This window comes from Rattus rattus, chromosome 4 (assembly GCF_011064425.1).
Source record: "Rattus rattus isolate New Zealand chromosome 4, Rrattus_CSIRO_v1, whole genome shotgun sequence".
In the NCBI taxonomy this organism is placed as follows: domain Eukaryota; kingdom Metazoa; phylum Chordata; class Mammalia; order Rodentia; family Muridae; genus Rattus; species Rattus rattus.
Window position 1 is genome coordinate 47,910,945 of NC_046157.1, and position 21,190 is coordinate 47,932,134.

The 21,190-nt window shown below is 42.6% G+C and overlaps 1 protein-coding gene across 1 annotated transcript in view; it reads left to right on the top strand.

Annotated features, from left to right (window-relative positions):
- The window catches only part of LOC116898942 (Down syndrome cell adhesion molecule homolog), a 537,794-nt gene that overhangs the window by 492,362 nt on the left and 24,242 nt on the right, over positions 1 to 21,190 (top strand). The gene's annotated exons all lie outside the window — the stretch shown is intronic.

Consider the following 21,190-nt stretch of genomic DNA (forward strand, 5'->3'; position numbering starts at 1 on the left):
AGTTTTGCCCCAGTTAACTGTATAAGAAAGGATTCTAACCCCTCCCGCATGTTGTCATGACAAGGTAATACAGAACACACATAGTTTCTGACATGAGCAAATATATGCTGAAATTCAGTGTGTTTTTTGTTGTTGTTGTTGTTGTTGTTATTGTTGTTGATCCGGACATCAAACTCTAGGCCATATGAGTTCTATACAAGTACTATACCACTGAGCTACAAGTCTAGCCTTCTTGATTTATTATCTATTTATTTGTATTTTGAGGCAGGGTCTTGTTAAGTTGCACATGATAGCCCCAAATTTGAAGTCTTCCTTTCTCAGTCTCCTGAATAAAGGAGGCTTGTTCTCTCTCTGTCTCTCAGTCTCTCTCTCTCTTTCGATCTCTGTCTCTCTTCTCTCTCTCTTCTCTTTCTGTCTCTGTCTCTTTCTCTCTGTCTCTCTGTCTCTGTCTCTCTCTGTCTCTGTCTCTCTCTCTCCCTCTCTCTCTCTCTGTGAGTGTGTGTGTGTGTGTGTGTGTGTGTGTGTGTGACTGAACTACAAGAAGTTCAGTAAAAGGTTCTCATCTTTCTGCCCCCACCTCTGTGCACTGGAAGGCTGGGACTACATGTATGCTAGGCAAATTACCAACTGAACCACATATTCAGTCTGCTAATTTGGGTCTTTAAAGACCCCCAAAAGCTTCTTGGGTGGCACATTATGGTATGAATAAAATATAAACTTTTAAACCACTGTGTCTAGCTCAGGTCTCCTACATTCTGCTTCTCCTGGGACAAGGTCCATCAATGTGGAATGACACAATGAGTCTCAGTGGGTCAGTTTTAGGCAGAAGACATCCAGGAGCCCACCCCAAGAGAGAGGTAGAGTTTGTTTTCCTTTTGATAGACTTCCCATGTTAACAGTAAACAGACTCACCCTTGACTCACACCTAAGGATATCAAGACATTCTGACTTCAGATCCATCCTCAGACATGAGTATAATTATTAACTCCATTTAAAGATGAGGAAGCAGAGCTCTGAAGAACTCGCCTAAAGCCCAAGGTTATAATTCTCTCCATGAAGCAAGCCTCTGGAGCCTGCCGGGCACCTCACTGTGCTATCAGCCCAGGACTAGGTCCTTCCTTGCTTTGGACACAGGCCCCACGTTTATCAGAGTGAAATAACCCTTCACAGAATCAGAAGTTCAGTAAAAGTGTTGAATCAACATCTACCTCTCCCTCAGCCACAGAGACTGGCCAGAGCAGGAAGGTGCCTCTGCCACAGGTCAAATGGGGCTGCAACATGGCAGGATGGTAAGGCTCCAATGCTCTCAGAGCTGGAGCTGGGCTCCAAAGGATAGAGAGGCAGATTTCGGCTCATTCAGGCATCAGGTACTGATTAAAACTCCCCTTTGGGTTGGGCCTGGGATCAGTGTTTGAAATACTGTATGGAATACAGTTGTCTGCCACTTGCCCTCCAAAAGCAGTTCCTAGAATGCAGACAGGAAGCATGGGCAGCCATGTTCAAGGTTTCGAGTGCTTTTGTAGACTAGAGTATACCCAGAAAGAAACAAATTGGTATTCAAGAGCACCCACATAGAAGAAATAGAACAGAGGAAATGCATTACAAACCACGGGGTTTGAACCTTTGATGTGATGTACTTCATCACTTGGGGCTGTGGGGATTTTGACTCTTTAAGCCAAACACCCTTATTCGGAATAATTGAAAAATCACCCCGTAACAGTGATCTTTCTTTCTTAGCCTCATGAATGAGGCAAGCATATGTTTATCACAGCTGGTCGGAACAAGCACTTCACAGAATGATGAAGGCCTCTAGTCTGGTGTAAATGGACTTTTTCTTTTTCTTTTTTTTTCTTTTTCTGAAAAGGAACACAATCTTGATGCATCCTCATTAGCAGCGGTTACACTGTCATCAGGAGCAAGGCCAAACTGGCCTGCAGACAATACATTCGGAGACAGAAAGAAGAATGTTAGAAGGACAGAGCATCTCCCTGAATAGAAGGCAGCCTTTGACTCTTGTGTAGGAGACACCATTTTCTCCCCCTCTAAATGGCCCTTGAGAGCTGAATTCCATTTCCCACCTTTGGCTAGGCTTCCTGCGATTAAAGTACTCAGGAGAAGCTTCAGGTGTACTTAAGCAATAGTGCCTGTAGCCTTGATTATAGGTCTTTGACATAGCTTTTTTTTTTTCCAAGCTAAATGTGAGAGAAAATAAATGGCCCTGTGTTTGTAAGCCTGACACTTTCCTGTGTTTCCCTACTTCATATGTGAATTAGTGTTCTTAGTGGGAGCCAAGACAGAAGATTAGCAAACACTGGGGGCCGAGTGAACCCACTGATTTGTGTCTCATCTTTCTTTGTTCTCTGGCCAAGGTCTGGCCCTCATCTGAGTCCCAGTGGTCTGTAGGGTTGAAGATAGAGGTACCGCCGTTGGCACAGAATGACTCAAAACTTAGACTCCACAGGCTCTGCTCTTGTATGCTCTTAGCAGTAGAAGGAGCCCCTCCTAGCACTGCCATTGTTACATCCTCACATAAACAGAGCAGCAATGGTGATTTCATGCACAAGACATACTGTCACAATTGTCACACAACAGCCAAACTACAAGACCTTGAGCTCATAGAGCTCAGAGTTAGAAAGGGATGGAAAGAAGAAACCGAAGTTCAGGATAAATCAGGAGTCAGGCCTCATACCATGCCTCACACACACACTGTGTGTACCGTGAGAGGAAATAACTCAGAATGCCACTCAAGGGACAGAGGTACGAGTCATGGAAAACAACTGTATGGTCTTCTTCCCTAAGAAGTGCCAACTAAAGATGTTTAATTGCAGTACAGAGAGGGCATGGACCATGTGATTACGGGAAAGCAAAAACAAAACAAAACAAAACAAACAAACAAAAAAACAAACGACGAAAAGGATAGCAAACCAGGTCAAGAACATCACTGAAGAGGAGAAGTAAAAGTCACAGCCACAGCTTCCACCTGTCCTTTCCAATGTTCCAACATCAGCCTCGGGTATGAACCATGAGAGACAAACCACATACAGTCAAACACGTGATCACTCCCCTTAGTGTCCCCTTATAAACTGAAGCAAACGTCAGTCCCATGTAGGGCCAAAGCCCACCTTCTTTATAGTACCCGTAGCTTGAGTAGAAAGATTTGATATTGTCTTTACTCAGAAGGACAAAAAGTGCTTCAAAAAAACACAAGCCTCATCTCACAGGGGTGAGATGAGTAAACCAGGCAGCCATTGTTATACTAGTACAGTATCATAAGACCATGAGCCGGTATGGTTCTGTCTGCTCTGCGGGTGGACTCGGGGCAAAGGTTGTTTTGTGTTCCTCGTCCCCGGCATGACCTTCTGAGGAAGAAGTGACAGACTAGGGTTCTATGGCCACAAAGGAGCTAAAGAGAGGCAGGAGGAACACAAGGCTCTCAAGTGAGGACCCTGGTCCTACACTGGGTGCTTTGCCATGTGAAGGGCATTTTTAACTGTCAGCCTCTCATGATGGAGAACCTGGGAGGAGAGTCCCAGTGTGTGCCCCGCTTGACTTCCCCACTGCTGTGATAAATACCATGAACAGAGCAACTCATGGAAGAGTTGTGTTTGATTCATACTTCCACATCATGCTGCAGAGGGAAGCTGGGACAGGAACTGAGGCAGAGACCGTGGAGGAATGCTTCTCATCGGATTGCTCCTCCGTGTCCTTTCTCATCTCACCCAGAACCACCTGACCAAGAACAGCACCACCCTCTGTGAATTGGGACCACCCACATCAGTGATTAATCAAGAAAATACCTGATGGACTTGTCCACAGGCAATCCACTTATCCATCTAAGTGTGTGTGCATGTGGACACATATGGGAGACTCTTGCAGTCACCTAGAGAGCTATGAAGCCATAGCATCTAGGGTATTGACAGAGTCCACCTGAAAGGCAGAAATGAAGATCAGGAATGGGGGACAGAAACGCCAGTCCTTATATAGATATCAGCTTACAGTGTCTTCTACACTTAGGCAAAACTACATTGTATATGTTTCTCAGAAGTCCAAGAAACATTGGCGAAATCGATCATAATTGTCTCAGAGTAGAAGAATCGTATTTTCTTCTCAAACTGAAGTATATCCATTTAAGGATTTTAGAGACATCCCATTCTTCTCAGCAGAGGAAAAGATATTTAAAATATTACTCTGGAGTTAAAAATTAATGTGATCATTTATTTTAGTCTCCCTTTCCCCTAACTTTTAGGCCAGCACACAAACCTTATTATTCCATCTAGGAATCTAGTAACTCTGAATAAGTACTTTAATGGGATTTTGATTAATGTTTGCTCCCATTTATAAACAGCTCATTTTTCATCTTAACTTTGTTCATTTTGTATTAAGCCACATTTATAAATTACATATATTTGACTTCCTTCTCAAGTTCTCTAGTCATCCGACTGGCGGAAGCTTTCTGAGCACCCCAACAAGATTTATAAAGAAAATAAATGTACCAATATATCCAGGGCTCTTGTCATCTCTTCAGGATCATGTGAGCTGAGTTCCAGTTTCAGCTCTAGTACTAAAAGGCTACCTCTACTCTTCTAAGGAGCAATTGAGCTCCAACAGCTGCTTCCAGAAGCACGAAAGGAATAAGAGAAGAAGCCATAGGAAAAAAACAGCACAACAGCAAGAGCAACAAAACATCAACAACAACACAGCACCCAGACTTTTACTATTCTTTTTCTAAGATGCACAGCTAAGTTATTTATATGTTTTAATCTGGCTTATCTGGCTTCCTCTCTCTCTCTCTCTCTCTCTCTCTCTCTCTCTCTCTCTCTCTCTCTCTCTCTCTCTAAGTTTTATTTATTCAATGTATACGAGTACACTGTAGCTGTCTTCAGCACACCAGAAGAGGGCATCTGATCCCATTCTAGATGGTTGTGAGCCAGCATGTGGTTGCTGGCTATTGAGCGCAGGACCTCTGGAAGAGCAGCCAGTGCTCTTAACTGCTGAGCCATCTCTCCACCCAACACGCCACCCAGAAATGCCAAGAGACCTCACCCTGGGAGAGAGCAGCTGAGGTCTGCCTAGCTGCTTGCTGAAGAAACTTCTGGCTTCTGTTCCGACACTTCTGGTTCTGTTTGGAAGGAGCAGGAACATGAATAAGGTCATGTTGATAAACTGCTGAATGAAACAAGGGGAGAATAACAAACTTCTATGGTCTCAGTCTCAGGGGCCTTCATTCTTCTTTGAACTTTCCCTACCAGGACACTATCAGCTTTTTATCCTTGCAATCAAATCAGACAATTGTGCCCGTGGCAGGGAATCCAACATGTAGCCAGTGTGAACTGTAGACCGGTGTGAACTGTGCACATCAGCACATATTCTTTATGGAGAAGGGATTTTCTAGACCTAAACTATACGTGTTTAACCTGTGGAAAAGTTTCCTTCTCATGCAAACCTCCTATAGTCTCCCTGCCACACACATGCACATGCAAATGCACATGTACTCAGACATGCTACACACACACACACACACACACACACACACACACCCATATCATCAAGACTTCAAAGTCATAGATGAAGTCATGCTATAGTCAGGGAGGGAATGGAATCTGGGTGTTCAAAGGAAGTGGGGCCCTGATATACTAGACTACTAGAGCACCAAAGGTTATGTATAAGACCATATAGACCAGTGGTTCTCAACCTTCCTAATGCTGTGGTGTTTTAATGCAGTCCCTGATGTTGTGGTAACCCCCAACCATAAAATTATTTTCATTGCTACTTCATAACTATAATTTTGCTACCATTATAAATCATAATGTGAATCTTTTTGGAAACATATTTGCAAAGGGGTTATGACCCACAGGTTGGGAGCTGCTGCTATAGACCAACTCCTAACCCCACAACTATGATATTAACATGAAATAGATGGTATAGAAAAGCTTTAAGATATTCATATACTTGGAATTTAAGAACACCAAAACTAGATAAAATTGATGAAGCTAAAAAGTTCATGCTGAAAGGGACTGGATATAGATCTCTCCTGAGAGACACATCCAGAGCATGTCCAATATAGAGATCAGTGCTAGCAGCAAACCACCAATCTGAGAACAGGACCCCCTTGGGGGGAATTAGAGGAGGCATTGAAAGAGTTGAAGGAGCCTGAGACCCCATAAGAACAACAGTGCCAAGCAACCAGAGCTTCCAGGGACTAAACCACTACACAAAGACTATACATGGACTGACTCAGGGCTCCACTGCATATCTAGCAAAGAATATTCCTATTGGGCACCAGGGAAGGGGAAGCACTTGCTCCTCCCAAGGTTGGACCCCCAGTGCAGGGGAATGTTGGGGGGGGCAGTAAGGGAGGTGGATGGGGGAACACCTGTATGGGAGAGGCGGTGGGGATGCGGGCTTATGAAAAGGAAACCGGGAAAGGGAATACCATTTGAAATGTAAGTAAAGAAATATATCTAATAAAAAAATTAAAAGAAGAAAAGAGCTTACCAAATATATATATATATATGTGTGTGTGTGTGTGTGTGTGTGTGTGTGTGTATGTGTGTGTGTGTATATATATATGTATATATATAACTTCATGGATTAAAACAGAAATCTCACAGAAATTAAACGGGTTTTCTGCTCAATAAAAATATAAATAAAACTAATTAAAATTTGAGGGGTATACTTAAAATGAAATTCAAAGAAAATAAACATATACATTTAAATAAAAAAACAAATCTCAAATTTTAAAAAATAATTAAATCCTTACTTTAGGAAAATAGAGACTGAAATGAAAAGTAAGAAATGAAAGGTCAGGAGTCAGAACACACTGTCCACAGATTTTATTATTCAGATGAAGTAATTCAACCTCCAAGATCAAATTATATATATATATGGAAAGATCATTTAAAAATAAGAACACATCTAGTTTGCCTCACTATTAAATTATAGAAACCATTAAAAAAGTAACACCATTTCTCTACACCCATGAAATATACAAATGCATCTATACATGTACATATAAATACATATATGTATGATATATATATGTGTATGTGTGTGCATATATATGTATATTTATATAATTGTGACTTGGAAGGTGGAGGGAGAAGGATCGATTCAAGGTAGAGTCATCTATCTTGTAGTTTGAGGCCAACATGGGCTATGTGAGACACTTTCTCAAAACTCAGAATTAATAAATAAATAAATAATAAACAAACAGATAAAGTCTTCCAGGTACTGATTTTCCCAAATTTATATAGATCAGATAAGTAAGAAAAATCTAAAGATAATATACCACTTAATACCCAAGGACTGGATGGTCCCCCGCACCCCCCAATAGATCAAGATTTTGCCAGGGCATGAGGTTGGAGATGTTGGGAGTAGGGATCCTCTTATGATTCAGTCCTGCCAGGAGGCTACCTGCTGCAATAGATGGTAAAGCACAGCCAGCGAGATCAGAAGTAGACACACTGGAATAAGATGATGACTAACATAGTCTTTCTACACAGATGCTGTAACTGTCAGAGTAGCAAACTTCAGAGTATATACAGATTCCCTACTAAACTCCTGTTGCAGGTTTCCAGGATTCTAGGACATGAAGTTGATATACAAGTCATATACACGCTTTCCTACCTGCTGGCTATGAGCAGTGGAGACTTGAAATTAAAAAGTATCAAATCATTTATAGCTATACAAAGTGTCAGGTAAAGTGTTTTTAGATATAATTCAAGCAAACCTCTATGGGGCCTGTGTCTGAGGAGCCATAGGACACCAAAAAGAGACTTAATGAATAGAGAAGTCTCTGATGGTGACAAATAGGAAAGCTCATTAATAACAGAATGTTGGCAGTTCTTAATTTGACTGATGTATTGACTAAATCAACAAGATTGTGAACTGTCTATAGATAACCAACTAAATGGTAATAAAGAAGAAAAACTACTTTCTCATCCCAGAAATCTAGTGCAATTGAAACTCCCAAGGAAACTATGAGGGTGAAGGGGAATGTGGAGACCGAACCAGCTATCTCCTGTAATCAGGCAAGACTTCCAGTAGCAAGACTCAACCACAAAACCTTCAACCTAAAATTTGTCCTACCTACAAGATGTGCTGGAGTAAAGGTAGCACGGAACTTGTGGGATTGGCCAACCAATGACTCGTCCAGCTTTCATTAGTTAGATAGAACCAAGTATATTACATAAGGGCTTCCTTTATTATCTGTATATAATGCTGGTGAATCTCAGCCCATTCTGTTCAAAACACAAGAGGAAGAATAGTCCCTAGGTATCCAATTAGGATCTTAGTAGGGAGGTGCATAGGCTCTATAGAGATAAAATGCCAAGACCTCCATGACATCAAGTTGAATTCCCATTCTGAGAAATGGCAACCATAGCTAGTGACAGCTGCTGAGAATTCAGAATCTGCCCTCGGCGTTGTCTAATGGAAGTGAAATAGACTCACAGTTTCCATAGGGGGACAGGACAGAAAAAATGCCTCCTTCCAGATGTAGACATATCAGCTGCCTTCCTCTGTCCCTCAAGGAATTAGGAGTCTATGATTATCTGTGGTGCACCAACCCTTTTCTGGAAGCTTCTGTTCTTCAAATGTTTAAATCATGTGTCTTCACAAATAAAATTTCAGAGTGGTGGTAAGCTTATTACAACCTGAGCGTTGACTCCTGGCCTAGAAATAAAGTCCTACCCCACCAAATTCCAAAATATTTCTCAAGTAAGAACATTAATGCAGAATGAATCCTTAGGGAGGCTAAATCATGCTGATGTTTTTCTGCCTCAGGAAGGCATCTACATACCGGTGAACTCACTCGTTACACCTTGATCAGGACTTTGTGAATGAAAATGGAACGCTTACTGCTTCCAGATTTCTCCATTAATCTTTTGCCTGTGTCTTCCTTTTCGTTTCATAAACCAAATATAACCTGTATCAGTTAATACGAAGCATCCTCTGATATTGATTTCTCTCTTAGGAGTGAAATAGGCTATGTCTGATGTTGCTAGGAAGAGGAGTTTGCATGATGATGAGTTTTAGACACAAAATAACTGCCTTAGATGTTGTCCATCAGATGGTGGGAAGTTAGTCGATGATAGGGATGGACAGGAGTCAAGACAGGTTCACAAACAGGGATGAAGGCAGTAACAGGTGTGTGTATATATGTGTGTGTGTGTGTGTTTATTATATATGTATGTTTATTATGCACAGCCATTATCAGGAGGTTGGTCTGGATCAGAAGGAGTCATGCCTTTAGTCTGAGTTCCTATGAACTGAGTATCCTTGGTGTTTACCAACAAGTAACTTGAGAATACGAAATGGGCATCTTATACACATGTACACCATAATGAGCACAGGCCTCCTTAAAAGAATAACTATGTCAAGAGTTTGTAGTCCCTTGCATTTGAGACTCAATATCTCAGCAGGCAATTCAATTTAAGACAAAAAATACCACTTTTTTCATTTTAAATTTCTCTAGCATATGTAAATCATATATGATATATAAACACACATGCATATATGTATGTACATACATACATATATACAATACACATGTATATAAACATATAAATAAATGTATATATACAAATATGTAATGTGTGTATATATGTAAATATATATATATATATATATATATATTTGTATGTATGTATGTGGCCATATAAGCTTCTGTATTTGAGACATAGTTTCCTGAGATATTTATCCTAACACTATTATTTGGGTGACTACATTGTTTCTGATGCTTATTTGAGAAAATATATCAGTTAACTTTTATGTTGTTATGACGAAATACCTGACAGTAGGAAATTTAAGGAGCGAAGAGCTTTTTAGCTCTCAGTTTGAAAGTGCAGTCTACCGTGGCAGGGAAGGCACAGCAACAGGAGCCAGAGGTGTCTGGTCACATTACAACTGCAGACAGGAAGCAGAAAGCACGCATGAGTGAGGTCAGGCTGATCTCCAAGCCTGGGACTGGGGATGTGACTCATTCTGAAGCATGCATGAAGGCCTAGGTGTAATCCCCAGTACCACATAAACTGGACGTGGCAGTGTAGGCCTGTCATCCCAGCCCCTGGGAAGTAGAAATAGTAAGATAAAAAGTTCAGGGTCATCTTCAGCTACATAGTGAGTTCATGGTTTGGCCTAGGCTTCCCAAAACCCTGTTTCAAAAAACAAACAAAACTTCTCAAAGGCCTCCCCACAACAACCTCCTTCATCTAGCAAGTCCCCACCTCCTAAGGATTCCACATCCTTCCAGGCTGTGCACCAACTGAGGGCCAAGTGTTCAAACACAAGAGCCTATGGTGAGCTTTTCACATCCATACTACACCAGACAATTTATTTTTTATTTACGATAGTTGTCACAACTTCAAACCCAAAATTAAGGTTCCATTCATTGCCAATTATCATTCTCTGCCCATTTATTGATAGAGTGTTGTAGATTGTCTTGATACACGTTACCCTTCCCAAGTGATCTCCCCTTTCCCAGGGATGCCCTGTCTCTATCCTGGCACCATCAATGTCTAATGAGGCTGCAACAGCTCAAAACTTTGTTGCACGGCAGCTGTAATTGTTTTCGTGGAGAATCAATTCTGTTTTCTTTTTCTTTCTTCCTTTTTAACATGCTCACAAAATGGCTGAGTGACTACACACTGTTAAATATAAATCTGTTCACAACACCAGATTTATTCTTATTTAACCAATCTTGTTTGAAATTGTTTATGCTAATTTATGCATCGGCTATAGCCAATTAGTTAATGAAGGGATGTAAAAGCCTCAATTTCCTGAGTGGATCGTGAGATATTTAAAAAGTTCACATTGTCTTTTTAAGCTAAAATTACCCACTATTTTTGGCACTTAGCCAAGGGCTTCCTCCCTTCCTTGCTATAGCTGTCATGATTCTCTGGCCTTTATTTTGCTATGTCCCCCACACCCATGGCACCCTTTCTTATCTATGTGAAAATCTAGCAAATGCCACACGGTTTCCAGAGATCCTAGTGCAAGTGGTGGAGAAAGGGTGCCACGAAGCCTTCTTGAGGGTGGCAGGCCTCGTGCCATCACCAACCTATGTGTCCTGCAGTTTTGACTGAATACTGTGAGAAAGGTGTAACTCATGGGTTGGCAGATGGCTCAATGAGTAAAATACTTGCTTTGTAAATGTAAGGACCTAGATCTAGAATCCATCAAAGGGCACAAAAGGTCACATCTATAATCTTAACACTTCTACAGAGCGATGGGAGGTAGAGACAGGAAAACCCTTTGAAGCTTGAGGGATGATTAGTCAGACTGCAGTGGAACAAAATAAGAGGCCTTGTTTCAAACAAAGTGGAAGGTGAGGACCAATACGAGGGTTGTCCTCCACCTTCTAAGTAACACACACACACACATACACACACACACACACACACACATACACACACATACACACACACACATACACACACACACACCATACACATATGCATACACAGGCATGTACATACACACAGACACACATCCAGACACACACACATATACATACACACAGACACACACACAGAAGCACACACCTATGCATACAAACACACATGCAGATGCATACACACAGACACACAGACACACATGCATAAGCACGCATAGACACACACAGGCATACGCACAGACACAGACATACACACGCATATACATATGCAACAGATGCATACACACACACAGACACACATGCATATACATGCACAGACACACACAGGCATACACATACACACACACACACACCCTGACACACACACACACACACACACACACATGCACAGATACACAAACACACAGACACACACAGGCATACACATACACTCCGACACAGACACATAAGCACAGTGCATGACATACAAACAAAAATACAGCTTTCAGCTTATACCCACCTGTAGCTGGCTAAGGGCAGAGTAATTCCCTTTCCCAAACCATGCCCTGCTCCTCTGAAACCGTACCACAGCTTGGCAAGGGTTAGTTTCAAAAGATGAGTCAACATATAAGACAGAAACAGTACCCATAGCCTCTCCTCCCCTGACTGTAATAAAATGTAATGCTGATTGCATTTAAAACTGAATGACACATTTTGCCCTTCTTTGTAAATGGAGTTTTCACACATGTGTGGTTTTGAAACACTTTTAGAAAACAGTGATTCATTTAGCTCTGTGACTGTTCTAGACACTGACATAATGCCATTATACTGTCTTTCCTTAAATCACATTTTTAGCACCACCATTAAGGGCATCCAGAAGTATTTAAATATCAGGGAGGCATGTTCAGCTTACAGTGAAGAAGTGTGTTTCCCCAAGTCTGACAGTAGCTCCGAATTTTTAATTTTATCCCCGGCAACAAGTACAATCCATTGTTTTCTCTGAAGTGACATCACTTCTTTATCTTCGTGGACTACCCCACCCTCACCCCCACCCCCAAATATAACTTGTCACATTTTCTTGACCTGAAAACGTGTTACATGACGAACAGGGCTGTCTAGCTCCAGGCTTGTCTTCCCAAAAAGGCTTTTCTTTCCTAACCAACACATGAGTGCTTTTCCTTTTCCTGTGTTGACACTGTGAAGGTTGAAACAGTGTGAACACATGAGTGGTTTTCCTTTTCCTGTGTTGACACTGTGAAGGTGGAAACAGTGTGTCCCTCGAGGGACCAGATGGAATAAAATACAGAGTTTTACTGTATCACCGGGGACAGGCTTAAGAGAAGCTGCAGCAGCTCTTGCTTGTTTTATTTAAAAAATATGTTTTTATTATTTATAAGGGTGTGTGTGTGTGCATGTGTGTGTGCCATTGTACATTGAGGCCAGAAACATTGAAACCCTGGAGCTGGAGTTACAGCTTGCTGCTTGCTGTGGGTGCTGTAACCAAGCTTGGGTCCTCTGCCAGAGCAGCAAGTTTGACTACTTGCTGGGTCATTTCCCCAGCCCACCCATTTGCTTCAAGTGACAGTGTGGCAACAAGGAACACAGCAGCTGAGAGCTACCGTGACTCACACAAAAGGGCGTGTCTTGCTTTTACCCTATAAAGGAGAATTGTGTCTTAGTGATAGTTTGAAAATAGCTTAAGTCTCACACATCTTCTCCAAAATGTTCTCCACGCCAGACGAGATGCGGTATGGAGTAATTCTAGTCATGTTGCACGTATGTGTGGTGGTTTGAATGAGAATTGCTTCCCATGGACTCAGACATTTGAACACTAAGCACAGTTGATGGCACTGTTTTGGGGGAGAGTTAGGTGGTATAACAGGTGTAACAGGTGGTGACAGAGAACAGAGGACGTGTCTCTCCGAGAGTGGCCTTTGAGAGTACAAAGTCTCACCCTTCTAGTTTACTTTCTGATTTGTGCTAGTCTTTGAAGCGTTTGGCATGACAGCTAGTGGGAGCTCTCAGCTTCCTTGCTGCTATGCCTGCTATCGTTTGCCATCCACCCAAGGTCGTGATGGACTCTTATCCCTCTGGACTCATAACCAAAAATAAAATCTTCCATGAGTTGCCTTTTACAGTGACATCTTATCATAGCAACAACAACAAAAAGTAACAAATACACAGAGTTTTAGATATGATTGTATACCACACACAGCCACCCCTTAGTGCCCACAGGGGCTTTGTTTCTGGGAATGACCTCCGAGGCCTTTCTGGAACCTTGGCGCAAGCTCCAAGAACCTATACCTCTTCAATGTGCATACCCAGAAAAACTGTCTCATATGGAGAATTCCAAGCTCTGAAGTGTGGAGGCCACTCAGCACACCGCTGCGGTGGCTTCCAAGTCCCTTCACGGCTGAACTGGGGAGAAACATGCATTCCCCTCAGTGGCGAAATTCACAGAGTGAATGTCTAAATGAGTTTCCAGTTTTACACCTTGGATTACTTTTAAGGGTTTTTATTCACACGTTTATGTATGTCTCCGTGAAAGGACTGGAAGAGCTTGAAGGGGCTCGAGACCCCATATGAACAACAATGCCAAGCAACCAGAGCTTCCAGGGACTAAGCCACTACCCAAAGACTATACATGGACCGACCCTGGGCTCCAACCTCATAGGTAGCAATGAATAGCCTAGTAAGAGCACCAGTGGAAGGGGAAGCCCTTGGCCCTGCTAAGACTGAACCCCCAGTGAACGTGATTGTTGGGGGGAGGGCGGTAATGTGGGGAGAATGGGGAGGGGAACACCCAGATAGAAGTGGAGATGGAGGGGTTAGGTTGATGTTGGCCCGGAAACCGGGAAAGGGAATAACAATCGAAATGTAAATAAGAAATACTCAAGTTAATAAAGAAAAAAATGTAAAAAAAAAAAAAAAAGAAAAAGGAGTAGGGGGAAAAAAAGTATGTCTCTGTGTGTTCATGCATGCTCTGTGCATGCCATGGAACATGTGTGAAGCTGAGAGGGTAGGTTGCGGGAATCGGGTCCTTCCTGATCTGTCTCAGGTCAGGTGGAGAGCACCTTCACCCACCAGGGCGGCTCAGCAGTCCCACGTTGGAGCTCCAGACAGGCAGAGTCCTGCCACAGAAACTCCTTCCTGTTGTCTCTGCATAGCTTCTCTGTGGCAACAGCTGCCTCTCTGCCCACGGCATTTGCTTTGTCACAAACTGTCCTTTACACATGTCCCATCCTTACCGTGTGCACTCAGCCTCTTTCACATCTGTTGACTCTGAGTGCTTCCTCTCAGTTCTTCCTGACTTGAGGAAACCAACAATAACTTTACTGTAACCTGGAGACTATGGTATGTACAATACTTTTAAATCCAGGCCTTGGCCAGACATAGTCAGCTTCTTTCCCCGGTTACCACTGGAATGGTTTCCTCTCTGATTGCACAATTCCCATCACAAATCTGGGCTTCCTGATTTTCAGCAGAATGTGCTCTTGGGTACAGGTCACAATGTGTGACAGCTTCTCTCATCCACATCTGTAAATTCTTCCAGATTCCTCCCACAAACCAAAGGTCTCAGACCCATGGTCTTATTTTATCTTAGCAACACACACACACACACACACACACACACACACACACACACATACACACTTCTCAGTATCATTTTTCTGTACTGGTTACATTTCCTCATCACTATGACAGAATTCCTGACAGAAGAACTTAACGGAGTGTTTATTTGCTGCATGGTTTCAGAATTTTCTGTCTGTCATAGCATAGAAGGAAGAGCATAGCAGCCAGAACCCAGGATATAGCTCCTCACAGGTCCATAGCCAACAATCTCCGAACCAGACAAAATGTGTCCATGAAGGTCCATCACAAGCAATCTACTTCTAGATGCAGGCTACAGCCCAAAGGTTCCACAGCCTCTCCACACAGGGCCAACAGTTGGGGACCAAATGATCAAGTCCATGAGCCCATGCGTGGCACTTCATACTCAGCAGCCACTGAGAGTTTAGTTATACACTCGATTCAGTATCTTCCTCTACATTTTGTTTATTGACTCCAGCTTGCCTGTTTGCCTTCATGAGTCTTCTGATTCTTGACTTGGCTGTTGGAGATAGTTGTATGAAGTTGGTTCAAGAAAAAAGTAGAGGTTAGTCATGCGCAGACATCAGCTGTGTCCCAGTGTGTCTGTGTGTTGTCCTCATATCCCCAACTCGTGCTCTGTGGAGTCTATACTATAAAAACAGGAGGAAGGTTATATGTAATAGCTAATAACATAGCAGAGACAGAAAGATGGAGAAAATGGAGGAGAGCAAATCTAAACATATCTACACATATACACATACACATATACATATATATGTTGTAAACCCATTTACAGCTCTTGGAGAATGTGGTAGTTTGAATATTCTCAGCCGAGGGAGTGTCACTATTAGGAGGTGTGGCCTTGTTAGAAGTGTGTCTCTTTGAGGGTAGACTTAGAGAGACCCTCCTCCTAGTCACGTGGGAGCCAATCTTCTCCTCTTGTCTCCAGAACAAGATGTAGAACCCTTAGCTCCTCCAGTACCAGGCCTGCCTGGATGCTGCTGTGCTCCCTGCCATGATGATAATAGACTGAACCTCTGAACGTGTAAGCCAGCCCCAGTTAATAAAAGTTTATAAAAAGTTGTCCTTTATAAAAGTTGACTTGGTCATAGTGGCTGTTCACAGCAGTAAAACCCTAACTAAGACAGAAGTTGGTACCAGGAACTCTGGGGTATTGCTGTGACAGGCCTGACCATGCTTTCGCTTGGAAAAATGTTGATTTGGAAAGCAGTGAAATACTTTACATAGGGCATAATGGGCCATCCTGGTAGGACTGTGGAAGACTTTGTTGCTGAGGGTGATTTGAACTGTAGGTTAGCTCTAGAGGAGAAGAATTTTAGTATGTGGCTGAAAGTTCTACAGCGTGTACCAGAGGCAATCAGGAGAAGACTGGCTCCCACATAGTTAGGAGGAAGGTGTGTCAAAGCTCAGCCCACAATGACACACTTCCTCCATCAAGGCCACACCTCCTAATAGTGATACTCCATGGGCCAAGCATATTCAAATCAACACAGAGAAAGTTCATCATCTGTTCCTAGGAATTCAGGATTCTAATTTTTTTAAAACTTTATTTGAGCTTTTCTATGAGGTTGCCCTCCATAGATTCTTAAGCCTAATTTGCCTGCAGATATTTAGTATCTAATATGAAAGTAAAATATATTTACATATGAATGGTATTGAGCATATATAAGTAGTATTTAGAATATGTGACAAAATTAAAGGTATGGTAGAATGTAATCATGGGTACTAGTATTAATTTTAGAAAGACATACTGATTGTAAAATAGAATGCTGGATGAGAGGAAGGCCACATTTTATGGAATACTGGCATTATTAATGAGTGTATATATAAAGGTGCCTCCCAGAGGATAGTAGTAAATATTGACAGACAGGCACAAAGACTTTATTCTGATGTGATATTTGGTGGAAAATTTTCTCTAAGGCAAGATGTAAAATAGTCATAAAATGCCCACCACTGTTGATCCAATGTGTCCATCCCAATTATAGAAAAGAGGAAAAAAGTGTTATACAGAGACGTATGCAATGAATAACCTCACACCACGCTATAATGGTGCCTAAGAAACCAAGGGAGGGCTTGCCTGGATGGGCATTTATTGTTCTGATTCAACAGTTTGTAATAATATTAAGGTAAAACCTCTTAGTAATCACAGAAGACACATAAATAATACTAAAACTCCATTTTTTATTATTTGTCTTCCCTGTTTGAGAGTTTTATATACTTTTTTAAAATCATATTTACCCTTAGCTCTATCCCTGATCTCCCCTGCTCTATCACCAAATTTTGTGTCTTTTATTTTTTAAATCCTTCAAGACCAATTTGTGCTGCCCAAATATTCTTGGATGTGTGGTTTTTCACTGGAGTGTGATCAACTTACCAATGGCCTCCCTCACAGAAAAACTGTCTTTCCCTCTCTTATTGTCTATCGGTTGTCAAGCTCTCTGGTTGGGGTGGGACTGTGTATGTCAGCATGATTGCCTTTAGTCTAGTTTGGCTTTTACATGTCTTGTGCATGCCATCTCAACCATTGTAGGTTCATATGTGTATCTGCCCTGCGGTGTCCAGAAGAAAATATTTCTGTGTGGTCATCCACAGCCTCTGGCTCTTATGCTCTTTCTTCCCATCTTCTATAACGATCCCTGAGCTTTGAGGGGGCAGCACATTTGCTCCCTCTAGGAAGGAGCATTCTTCAATCTCTTCTCCACACCTTGGCCACTCGTGGGTCACTGGGTTAGGAACCATTTATTGGAAATATAAGCTTCTCGGAAGAGGGATGAGAGACATATAGATATAAGGATAAGTCATTTCCGGTGGTATTTTGAAGAGAAGTAGTATCATCCTTACAAGATGAAGAAATCAAATGTTCACAATGAGAAAGGACTGACTGGTAGATATGCGACTGCTTCTCTTCAGAGTGCTTCTGTACAGTTTTGTGCACTAAATCATCCATCTATCCATCCATCCATTAGGGATAGAGCCTGGAGCTTCATAAATACTGCCTCCCCCATCCACAAGCTGCATTACAAACTATACTTTCTAAAATTTAAACTCCAGCTTCACTCTATTCACTCTATAATCAGAAAACCAGTCTCAAGAAATGTAACAAAAATGCTATGAAATAAATGTCTTCTGAGACAGTCTTGAGTTACAATTCTCTGACATCTGAGAAGTGGGTTAGCTCCTCTTTAGGAAGCCATCCTGTGTTTCAGAATCAGACATGAACAATCCATCCACTGAGTTCAGCTTAGAAACGGCATCATTTGTTCTGGTTGACTACTCACACTCGGTTATCCTTTTTCTCTACGGAAACTGAACTTAAAAATAAAGCAGTGGACACAGAACTGTCACAGCCTCAAAATGACACTTGGCATTTGGTCCTGCAAGGTGTCTCTTCTGTGCCATCACATGCTCTGGGAATGACAATTCAGACAAGGGAGCAAGTGACCATTCCAATTTCCCAGCCAAGGTTACTATGGTCACCTGTGCTACCTTCCAGACCACTGCCCTGCCTGTCAGGTGTAAAATCCATTTTCCAGTGAATTGACATTCAAGTGGTGACAGAAATCTCTAACAGTGGTCAACACCTCCACTCTTGAGACTCTTGCTGGCTTTGCCACTGATTGGGGATGAATAGCAGACATGCAACTAATTCTCTGATTTCAAGTGGGACTCAGAAATCTGGAAGGCATACTGTTAACTCTTTCTAGATAAAACTGGTTTCATATAAATTTCATCAAAATGTGTTGCGGTAAAAATTAAAAAAATGGCAGAACTGGTTCCCATGCTTACCCCGGTGGTTGTGCTCTCTAGCTAGTTCTAGCTATGGCAGGCCATTGGAGCTAGCACTAATTTATCTCAGAAGCTCCACACTGTCTACATCTACTTTCTGACCCGATGTCCAAAAGCCATTCCAACACAGCACCCTGTCAGGCCGCCCTGCCCTCACTCACAGTTCTCTTGGTTGGTTTCCACCATGCCAGACATACACATCCCAATTCCGTGGCGGGCTGTGCATCCTGCCACCATACACTCTCTTGAACTCAATTAAGTCACCACATGAAAGAATACATCACACAATATCCTTTGATCCAATTGATGTTATAATTTGCCCATCTAGACAACACAGAATCCTGTACACACCCATCCCTTAAGAATAGTCATAACAGCCTGGAATATGTACAGAGAGGAATCTTAACATCCACCGCCATGTTAAGCTCCCTCCTCCTCGCTCCTGTCTCCTCTGCCTCTCTAAAACGTTTCTCCTGCCCATCCTTCCTTCTTGCCTAATGGCAGGCCTTGTTCTATCCTGTACCTGCCTTCACCTGCATAACATCAACCTATAAAAATGGATATCATATTTTGGGTCAGAGACCAAAAGAAATGATTTCAGGTATTGAGTTGCTTATTGAAATTTCCACAGCAGGGATATTGGCATGAATGCACTTTTGTGGCTGGACTTATCTTGAAAGATTTTGGTTCAAGCATCACAGTTTTACACTGAAGAAAAAGTGGCCATTTTCCCTTACTGTAAATCATTTAGACAAACACCATTTGCTTGTTATGCACTGGGCCTACTTGTTTAGACAAGCACGGGCTTCCTGATTCAAATGCTAACAGCACAAAATCTTCTTTATAGACCCCGGAGCATAGCAGACTAGCTCTTTATGTTGTATGCATTCACCACACTGTGGTCTGCCTGTGAGCTTTTGGAGCATGGGTGTCTTGGAATAAAGTCCCGCTCCAGTGAGTGCTTTAAATATTCTCTTTCTATGGTGGCCAGGACGCTTGGCACAGGTGACAAGCTGGATAGGAGACAGCATTTTCCATCCAGGTTGGGCTGTGTGCAAGCCAATTGAGCTCCCCAGAGAAATAAGAAGAGGGGCCTCCCTTTCTTCCTGGTTGCCATGGTCCGGGCAGTTATTGTGCACTTAGGAACTAAAGTCTACAGGGACAAGACTGACAGTACCACAGCAGGCCCCTGGGACCTGCGAGGAGGCTTCTGGGATACCAGGCAGGACTAAAAGATACCGAAAACAGTGAGAGCTTCCGTGTCCTGCCTACTTCTCCGAGCTTGTTCAGAACAAGGCCCCCTTGTTCAGAAAGGGCATTCGAAAGTTCCCAAAGGTAGAAGCCATGGCAGAGCGTAACTAAGAAAAGGACTTGGTAAAAGCACCTCAAACATCAAGTCACGTAAGATGGGGGAAAGAGCGCCAAGGGTCATCTCTCCCGTCCCTCATCACTGTAGGGTGCTTAGGAATCACAAGCCTGCCTGCGAAGGTGAAACGGGAGGTTGGTAAAGGGGCTAAACACCCATGGCTTCTCTGGAAATGGGTACAGATCTTCCAGGAAGTAGGGCACCACTGATTTTCCTTCCCTTCATGGGCTGGTGTTTCAGGACACAGCTGCTGGTAGGTGCCCTCAGTCCCAAGTTTCAGGCTCCTGGGGTCTCTGCGTTCTGCTGATATCATCACTTATGGAAATCAGGAGACTCAGCAGTGATTCAAATCACCAACTCAAGGTTCAAATGCTCCGAGACCTAATGGGAGCCTTGCTCTGGATGTTTTGAGGACTTTAGGCTGAGTAGAAGCCTTCCTAGAAGGAGAAGGTGGCAGTAGGCTGGTCTGAGAGAACTAAAGACCTAGTTCTCTGAGGAGATTCATCCCAGCCTCTGCACAACTGAAGCTCTGTGGTTCTGTCCAAACCAAACGATGCTGATATTGCTATGTAAGAAGAAAATGTGTGGAGGGGAGAAGGAGGGAGGGAGGTAAGAGTGGAGGAAGAGAGAGACGAAGGCTGGAGGATGGGAGGGAGTAGGGAGAGTGCTGTTGAGGTAAGGTCAGTAAGATGTCCACTGTTCCATGCCCATTGGGTGAGAAGGTGCTGTTGCTTGCCCCCTCTACCCACCAACTTTGGCACAGAACTGAAGAGACTTCAGCACTTAAATACTTCAAACAACAGGGTTTCCTCTTTGAGTTCAGAGCGCCTGCCATATTTGTCATGCACTGCCTTGAAGGAGAAACCTTCCTCCTTTGTGGTGTTAGGGGAAAGTGCATGTGAAATGTACAAACCCAAAAGTAGACCGCAACATCTTTATTGTGAGTGCAGCAGGGTTTGGAGGAGAAAGCATTTATATCTAACCTGGGACAATGGTTTCACTCTAGCCAAATGGACAGACAATAATCCACAGTAAGAGGCCTGAAAGACCAA